The sequence below is a fragment of the Silene latifolia genome, chromosome X (assembly GCF_048544455.1).
Source record: "Silene latifolia isolate original U9 population chromosome X, ASM4854445v1, whole genome shotgun sequence".
NCBI lineage: Eukaryota > Viridiplantae > Streptophyta > Magnoliopsida > Caryophyllales > Caryophyllaceae > Silene > Silene latifolia.
The window spans coordinates 308,590,151-308,600,541 of record NC_133537.1 but is presented as its reverse complement, the minus strand read 5'-3'; positions in this window follow the sequence as shown (position 1 = coordinate 308,600,541).

Below are 10,391 nucleotides of genomic sequence, written 5' to 3'. Positions count from 1 at the left end.
ATTCAATGAAATGTAATTCTATTATATTTTGAAGTAAATTATTTAATTTGATAGTTTCGAAATGTTTAAAAATAGTTTAAACCATGTAAAAACCTTTTATATCGAGATAAGGGCATATCGGGAAAAATGGCGATTCTTTTAAAAATTGGGCAAACGATTTTGGAAATGGGTCATATGAGTACTCAATCCTCTTGTAATCTCGTGTTTAAGAATTTTGGCATTGTCGGAATTTGCATTTGACGAATCAGTTCTAATTATCGTCAAAACGAAGCCTAAAACCGACTAATGAAATTCCGCCACATACCCCGCTCCTTCCCTCCTTTCCACGGCACACCTCCTCTTCCTCCTTCCCATTTCTTCCTAGGACTTCTTTTGTTCTTGTTTTGTTCATCTTGACCGAAATCCACAAAGAAAAATAATCAAATAATCTTACAATCGTAATTTCATCATAATTTCTTCGTTTCTAGTCCGATTTTCGCAAAATTTATATTTTCGGAATCCTCTCTTCAAGATCTACATCCTAGTATGTTTTAATAGCAGTTTTCATGATGTTGATTAAAGATGATTTTGGGCATAATTTCGGTTTTAGTGATTATTGTTGTGTTTTTGTTGTTTTTAATAGGTGAAGATCATGAGGATGATATAAGGGACTCCTATATAGTAGAGGATGATGGGTAGCTACTGTTTTTAGGGTTTTCTCAAGGGTTATTTGCCTTTTTCTAGCTTAAGGTAACACATTTCGAGTTACTCGACGATTAAATGTCACATTCTTTGCTTTTTGTATGATTTTTGGGAAGGATATTTGAGTAGATTATTTCACATGAAAATATAGGTTAAATTCATGTCTTTTGTATGTTAAGTTCACTTGTTAGTATGGAAATGAAATAAGAATGATTAATTGATGCTTCAGACGATGTTAAACTGAACAAAAATGGAAAAATGGAGGGTTTGGGGTGGCGGCCAACAGGCCCAGGCAGGCCCACTGCAGGCCCTGGGTTGGCCCGGGTTGGCCCGTTGCTTGTTTCGCGGTTTTGCATGCATTATTTGTCGTTTCGGGTTTATTAATGTTATATTTAGTATAAGTAACAAATGGGTAATCTTTTGAAATGAATCATATTAGCAGTAAATATAATGTTGATGGTAAAATTATATTTATATTGGTAGTTGCACATGTTAGGATAGGTTATGATATGAAATTGTAAAGAATAGGCTTAAAATGAATTTTATAGCGATAATTGCAATGTTTTGGTGATTAAGCCAAAATCGAGCCTTGGTCCCTTTGATCAATCGATGTCGAGTCAACCGCTGTGATTGGTCACCACGATTTAACCCGTACCTATCGCAGGACTGGGGTTGCGGGTAAAAATTCGGTTGGATGTAAATTATTGTGAAAAATGGATAATTGGCCTTATTCTTGTTTTAGGCCATTTATTATGTTTTTAGTTCACACGTGTTGTTGGTTGAATTGAATGGTTTCTTATATTGTAGAAACGGCCTTAGATTCCCTGGAACCTTTAATATTGTTAATATAGCTTGAAATGGAATTGGTATTGAATACTTCTTGCGGGTTGTTGTGTTTGTCATAGATAGGCCTTTATAGTCTTTGACGAGTATATGTTCACCGCTTAATAGCCTTTGTGTGCCCGACTTGGTGGGATTATATCCAAGTTGGGGCATGACCTCGTTACTTATTTTGATAGTAAGTGGTCAGCTTAAGTACTAGCCAACCCTTTGGTGGAATCCTTAGGGTACTCACTTTGTTTTAGAAAAATTGTGAGTCTTGGGTGCGGTGGTGTGTATCCGCATGTCTAGGTCTGCGCAGATTTTAGGCTAGGGTTGTGTTGTGTCTTGGCCATGTTTTGATAGAACCTCTGAGCCATGATACCGGTTCGATTACCTTCCCTACCTCGTGGTATAGACTCGAGTTCTGAGTGACTATTGACCGTACTAAGAACTTATGCCTGTCTTTGATATATTGTCCTTTCTTGTATGGTGATTTTATGAATTGTAACAGGTGAGATGCAAGCCGGTTACAATTGATAAAGTTTGGATTACTGCTTGTTATATGTTTCACATGATAGTTTAATTTGGTCAGTTTAGAGTTCACTTGTTAGAATATTTGATATCTAGATTATTTGTGATGTGGTTTACATGTTACGTTACATGTTACATTAAATATGACATTTCGTGGCTGGGAGGACTCGAAGTTACTCCCCACTGAATTGTGGCTTTCGTGTTTGTATAAAATGCGATTGACAGGTTGATGATGATTAGATGGGGTCACGATTTGTGCTAGTGAGCAAAAGGAACCTTGGACTTAGTTTGGTTATTTTGTAGTAAACCTTTAAACATTTGGTTGTGTTTATATTTTGAAGGGACATATGTCTCCCTCTCTTACTTTGGTTTGTATCACTTTATTCTCGCGACTTTAGCATGTTATGTAAATTAGGGTGTTAGTATTTGCAGGTTTTGGCACTCTTCATTTGGAAGTGTTTGTGGTTGGTTTAGAAAAGTTTTTAAAATTACAGGTTTTATCTGGTTGAACCAATTACAAACATATCCTGTCAGTTTTTCCGTAGAATTTACGTGTTTATTTTACGCTAAAAATGAGGGTGTCACAGTTGGTATCAGAGCTTGTTGCTCCCGACGCACGTTTGTGCACCCCAATATAAATCACTTGACCTTTAAATAATAAACTTGAGAGATGGGTAGGATGGGTAGATTTAGGATTTTATGTGGTAGTCTGTTTGTGATTGCTATTTGTTAGGTTCTAACCAATGTTCTCTTTTTGCAGATGGCTCTCCAAGAAACGTAGATAATGCAATCTTACAAGCTAGGTTTGTTGATTGTTAGTTATTAATTTTGGTGCTGTTAAAGATTGGTTATGCCAAATGAGGAATGCTTCCACTTTCTCGATATTTCTTTCCGTATTCAGTGTATCTTACCTTAATCTTCCAAACTCGTTGTTTATTCGTCTTTCAAATTCCTCTTCTCTCGCCTTGGTAACTACTCTTCAATTCTTTCTCCCGATTCATCCTTGGTTCGTTTTCTTCTTATAATAAGAGTCCTTGTGGACACCTTCCTTTTATTCCGCGGGATAGTCCCCTTGTTCCAGAGAACCCGGTTTTGAGGGAATGTATCATTGGAGGGCGTGAACGAGTTGAGAAATTGATTGTTTAAGGTTTGAGTTGTATAGGAGAATATAACTTGGGATCCTTTGGTTAGTCTTGTTAGTTGTGCTTAATATGAGAGTCTAGTGGGTTGAGAAACACCTTGGGATTTATGTCTATTGAGAGCTTGTTCGTTATAGATGATTGAGCATGGGTACTACCTTAGCACATAAGATGGAATGAACCTAAGCTACTTCATTTGAGAGTCTCGATGTTTCTTGTGGAGAATTAAAGGAATGATAGTTAGCCCTAATCCTTGTAGGCCTTGAAAGGAATACAATAGGACGTTGACGTTGCTTAATGGATTGGTATCGTACTTTGGAATTAGTTAGTTTGTTAAACCTTTCGAGTTGACCAAATCTAGTATAGAGTAGCCCTTGTTGACCTTTTGAAATTTGAGAACACGTGGTTGACCTTATTAATCATATTTGAATTTGGGAATTTTGGTGGAATGTTGTTCGATGTAGTTCGTTAGTTCAAAGATGTGATTCTAATTTATGGTATCGGAGACTAGAAGTATTAAGTGGTGAGATGATGGAGTAAGCCAGCTATGGTATTTGGGGATGACATAGTAAGTGAAGTTCAATGACGAGAATTGTAAAGGAGATACTTTGGGACATGGATGGTAACAAATGAATTTGTGTGGTGAATTGACTTTGGCTCTTAGAACCAATTGAGTTGAGGAATACCTACCATTGTGGAGTCCTTGTTAGTCCTATGATTTGGTAGACTTTTGGGGCTTTGTGGAGCACCTTAGTGATGTAACCTTATCATATCGATCATAAGCTTTGATGAGTGTTTGGTAAGCGGTAACCCTTTCTTTATGCCGCTTCTGTTCTCCTTTCCTTCTCTTTAACGTTCGTTGAACCCTGTTCTTATGCCAAAGTTTACGTATCTTCTTCTTGCCCGAGATATCTTCTTAACTCGAATACCTCTTACTTTTGTCAACCGTTATCTTTACGGTCCGACTCCTTATTTCCTAACATGTCATTTGTTCCTTGCTTATCCTACCTTAACGCCTTTTTATAATACTATCTCTTTTGAGAAGTGTTGGCCTTGGTTGGACATCATGACCTTTGAAGGGATTGTTGTGTTTGACCCTTTCCTGGTTTTGAGAGGATTTGATATTGGAGAGACTTAGGTAGTGTGATGAGACATACTTGATGGTTCTTATACCTATAGATCCTTGATAAAGTGAGTACGTTGGATTGGTGGATTTTGTGTGTCAAATGTGAGTTGCATTGGTTACTAAGGTTATGGAACATGGCATTGTTGTTTATGTTTGGGTACTAGTGCCTAGTACTTGACTTAAAATGGATGAAACTGAATGGTGGATTTGAGGATATAGGATTGACTAAGTAGACGAGTTTTTGATTGGCTTCCATAATCACTTTGGATATGAGAGTTTGATAATGTGTATGACCATATGAGAAAAGCTAATGGTGGGATTATTAGTTGGTTTAAGTGAGTGATATTGATTACTACTTGAGGTATGGTATGAGAGTGAGAGTAAGCTACATTGTTGGGAAGTCTTAGCACTTGATTTGGTAACTAGAAAGGGTAATGGTATGGTTGACACCAATTGTTAGGTTAAAGAACATAGTTTCAATTCATGGTTTTAGGAACTCTTAGGTGAGAAAGTGTTGTTACAATTAAGACCTTGTCCCTTGGGAATTTGATGGTAAGTAAGTTTTAGGATGTCAAATTTGAAAGAATACTCCTTGGGATGTTGATGACCATAATGGATTGGTGATGAGATTTGGTATTAGTTGGCTCTTGAGAGTTCTTGAGTTGAGAGAGACTTACTATTGAGAAGAATTTGTCAACCCTATAGTTTTATAGACCTTGAGGTCGCATTGAGTACTTGAGATGATGGGATGATGTTGTAGCTTAGTGTAGTTCCGCTTTTGGGAATCCTTAATAAGTAAAAGAATAGAGAAACTTGAGATTCTATTGATTTTTTTCAGATTTTGGGGTTGATATGTTACTACCTTGTTTTGAAATGAGAACCTTGTGGAATATTTGAGGAACCTTCTCTTGAAGTTTAGAGCTTGGTATTGGGATTCTTGATTGAAGGTTTACTTTTTTTTTTTTTTTTTTTTTTGAGGAACCCATAGTTGACACTAGTTGGATACGAATATAGCTTTGTTGGAAGCCTTGACCTTAAGCTTGTGAAAGTTGTTTCTGGATGTTTGAGGATTTGGAGCGATGAGATCACACCTATAGTGGAGTACCTTGTTTCAAGGAATAGATTAGGATGAGGTAACATAGGCGATTGAGGAAACCCTTGGGAGTGATGTAGTTATGAGTTTTGTTGTTAGGAATTTTTCGGAACCGTTTTGAGTGATGTTGTTGTTGGAGATAAGAGTGTCTGGCGTTTCCTTGTTGTCTAATTTCACTTCTTCCTTGATCATGAGCGTTACCGCTCATACCTTTCTTCCTTACTTCATCATACTCCTCTCATAAGTTTGATGTTGGTAACCTATGAAACTCCATCTTTGACACCCTTTTATGTTCGACTTCAATTCTTACCCCATGAAATTCATCATAGCTCTTTTGATTGGTTAAGCTTGAACCCTCTTAGCATACTTGTATCTATGATGTCTAACTTACTTTTCATTTCGCACAATTTCTAAATATTTCAAGCTACCATTTTTGGTTCATTGTTAAAAATTTATGTTACTATTACAAAATTTCCCCAGCTTGTAAAGGTTTGGAAAATGAAAATTTGATTTAATTCTCTAATTGTTCTTTGAGTATAGACTTCTTTATCATGGTTTTGAGTTGCTAAACCTGAGATTTTTGTAAATTTTATCCAATTTATATTCACTTTGATCTAATCATGATGCCTTTGTTAAAGTTTAATACTATATTTCAGGAATTTAACTCCCCTTTTAGTTTAAAGGTGAAACCTTTATTTTTATTTTGGCTTTTTGCAAAAGAAAATTTGAGTAGATTACCTTTCTCTTATTTTGATTTTAACGTTGATCGGATGTTAGAACTAGTTATTGGAAAAGTTTGATAACTTGTTCTACGCTTGTCGGCGAATAGTTTTTGTTTTAAATTTGTCTCTGACTTGGAAAGTTAGCGTTCTTGTGTGCACGACAAGAGCAATTCCGTTCCATGAATGAGACTTATATTTTTGAAAACTCTTCATTAATGTTTTTGAAGGTATTTTGATTTTTGATTTATACAAATGATTTGCCTTTTGACCTTATCCTTGATTTGGAATGTGATGTTCTTGAATACGTAACGAGAACACTTCCGTTCCTCTGATGAGAGTTTGGTTATGTCGGAAAATTTTAGTTGAAGCTCTTGAAAGAATTTTGATTATTACGATAAGTGACCTTTTAAATGTTTTAGTTACCGATTTCAATTCCAGATTTAGAGCCTAGCTTGACTTTGGAAGAAAGGCTAATCCGGATTCTCGAAAAAGCCAGCAAGCAACTTAGGAGCAAAGTTGTACCTCTAGTCCGTGTTCTTTGGCGTTGTGGAAATGTCGAAGAAGAGACTTGGAAGACTAAAGCTTCTATGTTAGCTAAATATCCTGAATTATTCTCGTAAGATATTCCTTTTTCTTACTCTTTTTCCGCGTTGCTAGGCCGTATTTAATCATAATTAGTAAAGATATTATTCTTATTATAGAACTTTGAACTAAAAATTTTGAAAATGCTTTTATGATTTTTAATGATTTTAACATTAATGAGTGTTAAATCTCGTTATTGGAGACGTCCCAATAATGGGTTTTCTCATTTATTGGTGTAGAAATATTTTTATATTTTGATATGAAATGTGGATGTTCTTGCCTGATCAGCAAGAGTATCACCGTTTCATTGAAAAGATACCTATATTTTTCTTATGATTATATTATTAAGATGTTGTTTACTATAATTTCTCCTTCTAAGTTTCGAGGACGAAACTTTTTAAAAGGAGGGGTGATTGTAACACCCCGTAATTTCGGACCGTTATTATATTGCGAAAGTAATTTATTAATCAAGTTGAATTTAAAATTTATGTATTTGAAGTAATAATAATTCAATGAAATGTAATTCTATTATATTTTGAAGTAAATTATTTAATTTGATAGTTTCGAAATGTTTAAAAATAGTTTAAACCATGTAAAAACCTTTTATATCGAGATAAGGGCATATCGGGAAAAATGGCGATTCTTTTAAAAATTGGGCAAACGATTTTGGAAATGGGTCATATGAGTACTCAATCCTCTTGTAATCTCGTGTTTAAGAATTTTGGCATTGTCGAATTTGCATTTGACGAACGTTAAATTATCGTCGAAACGAGCTAAAACCGACTAATGAAATTCCGCCACATACCCCGCTCCTTCCCTCCTTTCCACGGCACACCTCCTCTTCCTCCTTCCCATTTCTTCCTAGGACTTCTTTTGTTCTTGTTTTGTTCATCTTGACCGAAATCCACAAAGAAAAATAATCAAATAATCTTACAATCGTAATTTCATCATAATTTCTTCGTTTCTAGTCCGATTTTCGCAAAATTTATATTTTCGGAATCCTCTCTTCAAGATCTACATCCTAGTATGTTTTAATTTCAGTTTTCATGATGTTGATTGAAGATGATTTTGGGCATAATTTCGGTTTTAGTGATTATTGTTGTGTTTTTGTTGTTTTTAATAGGTGAAGATCATGAGGATGATATAGGGGACTCCTATATAGTAGAGGATGATGGGTAGCTACTGTTTTTAGGGTTTTCTCAAGGTTTATTTGCCTTTTTCTAGCTTAAGGTAACACATTTCGAGTTACTCGACAATTAAATGTCACATTCTTTGCTTTTTGTATGATTTTTGGGAAGGATATTTGAGTAGATTATTTCACATGAAAATATAGGTTAAATTCATGTCTTTTGTATGTTAAGTTCACTTGTTAGTATGGAAATGAAATGGGAATGATTAATTGATGCTTGATTTATGTTAAACTGAACAAAAATGGAAAAATGGAGGGTTTGGGGTGGCGGCCAGCAGGCCCGGCAGGCCAAGGCAGGCCCACGGCAGGCCCTGGGTTGGCCCGGGTTGGCCCGTTGCTTGTTTCGCGGTTTTGCATGCATTATTTGTCGTTTCGGGTTTATTAATGTTATATTTAGTATAAGTAACAAATGGGTAATCTTTTGAAATGAATTATATTAGTAGTAAATATAATGTTGATGGTAAAATTATATTTATATTGGTAGTTGCACATGTTAGGATAGGTTATGATATGAAATTGTAAAGAATAGGCTTAAAATGAATTTTATAGCGATAATTGCAATGTTTTGGTGATTAAGCCGAAAACTGAGCCTTGGTCCCTTTGATCGAATCGATGTCGTCATCAATCGTGTGATTGGTCGACCATGATTTAACCTGCACTGCCGCAGATCGGGTTGCGGGTAAAAATTCGGTTGGATGTAAATTATTGTGAAAAATGGATAATTGGCCTTATTCTTGTTTTAGGCCATTTATTATGTTTTTAGTTCACACGTGTTGTTGGTTGAATTGAATGGTTTCTTATATTGTAGAAACGGCCTTAGATTCCCTGGAACCTTTAATATTGTTAATATAGCTTGAAATGGAATTGGTATTGAATACTTCTTGCAGGTTGTTGTGTTTGTCATAGATAGGCCTTTATAGTCTTTGACGAGTATATGTTCACTGCTTAATAGCCTTTGTGTTCCTGACTTGGTGGGATTATATCCAAGTTGGGGCATGACCTCGTTACTTATTTTGATAGTAAGTGGTCAGCTTAAGTACTAGCCAACCCTTTGGTGGACTCCTTAGGGTACTCACTTTGTTTTAGAAAAATTGTGAGTCTTGGGTGCGGTGGTGTGTATCCGCATGTCTAGGTCTCTTGATTTTAGGCTAAGGTTGTGTTGTGTCTTGGCCATATTTTGATAGAACCTCTGAGCCATGATACCGGTTCGATTACCTTCCCTACCTCGTGGTATAGACTCGAGTTACAGAGTGACTATTGACCGTACTAAGAACTTATGCCTGTCTTTGATATATTGTCCTTTCTTGTATGGTGATTTTATGAATTGTAACAGGTGAGATGCAAGCCGGTTACAATTGATAAAGTTTGGATTACTGCTTGTTATATGTTTCACATGATAGTTTAATTTGGTCAGTTTAGAGTTCACTTGTTAGAATATTTGATATCTAGATTATTTGTGATGTGGTTTACATGTTACGTTACATGTTACATTAAATATGACATTTCGTGGCTGGGAGGACTCGAAGTTACTCCCCACTGAATTGTGGCTTTCGTGTTTGTATAAAATGCGATTGACAGGTTGATGATGATTAGATGGGGTCACAGACGAGCTAGTGAGCAAAAGGAACCTTGGACTTAGTTTGGTTATTTTGTAGTAAACCTTTAAACATTTGGTTGTGTTTATATTTTGAAGGGACATATGTCTCCCTCTCTTACTTTGGTTTGTATCACTTTATTCTCGCGACTTTAGCATGTTATGTAAATTAGGGTGTTAGTATTTGCAGGTTTTGGCACTCTTCATTTGGAAGTGTTTGTGGTTGGTTTAGAAAAGTTTTTAAAATTACAGGTTTTATCTGGTTGAACCAATTACAAACATATCCTGTCAGTTTTTCCGTAGAATTTACGTGTTTATTTTACGCTAAAAATGAGGGTGTCACACGTTGTAATTAATTTTAGTAAAATTCGCGCCATACATTCTACAACGTTTATTGTGATTTTCGTGAATAAGCGTTGTTAAAGGGGCGTTGTAGTTGCCTGGATTTGTAGTAGTGTAAGCAATAAAAAACACTCTACACTAATACACAAAAATTAAACTATTGCCTTCCCTGGTTCCCCGGCAATGACGCCAAATTTAACGGGCTAAAAGTCGTATGCCTATCAAAGTAAATTTATATCATTTACTCAATTACACTACTAAAAATAGCAATATAATGGAAATAAGGGTCGAACCCACAGAGAAGGTGTAACACCCCCATAATCTTAGTGACTTACCAGGACCACCTAAAGCATGGGAATGCTACCATCTCGGTTATCCGAGGCAATGTATATCAAATAGACATTAAAGAAACGTACTTTATTAAGTAAATTTAAAGCGATACATGTCCAATACCAAAACTGTTGAAGAAAATACAACTGTTCCAAAAATGTCAAACCAACTAAGTAAAACAAATGTTTAAGACACAGCGGAAGACTTCTAGACATCACATGGAAACTCAACCCAGCTATC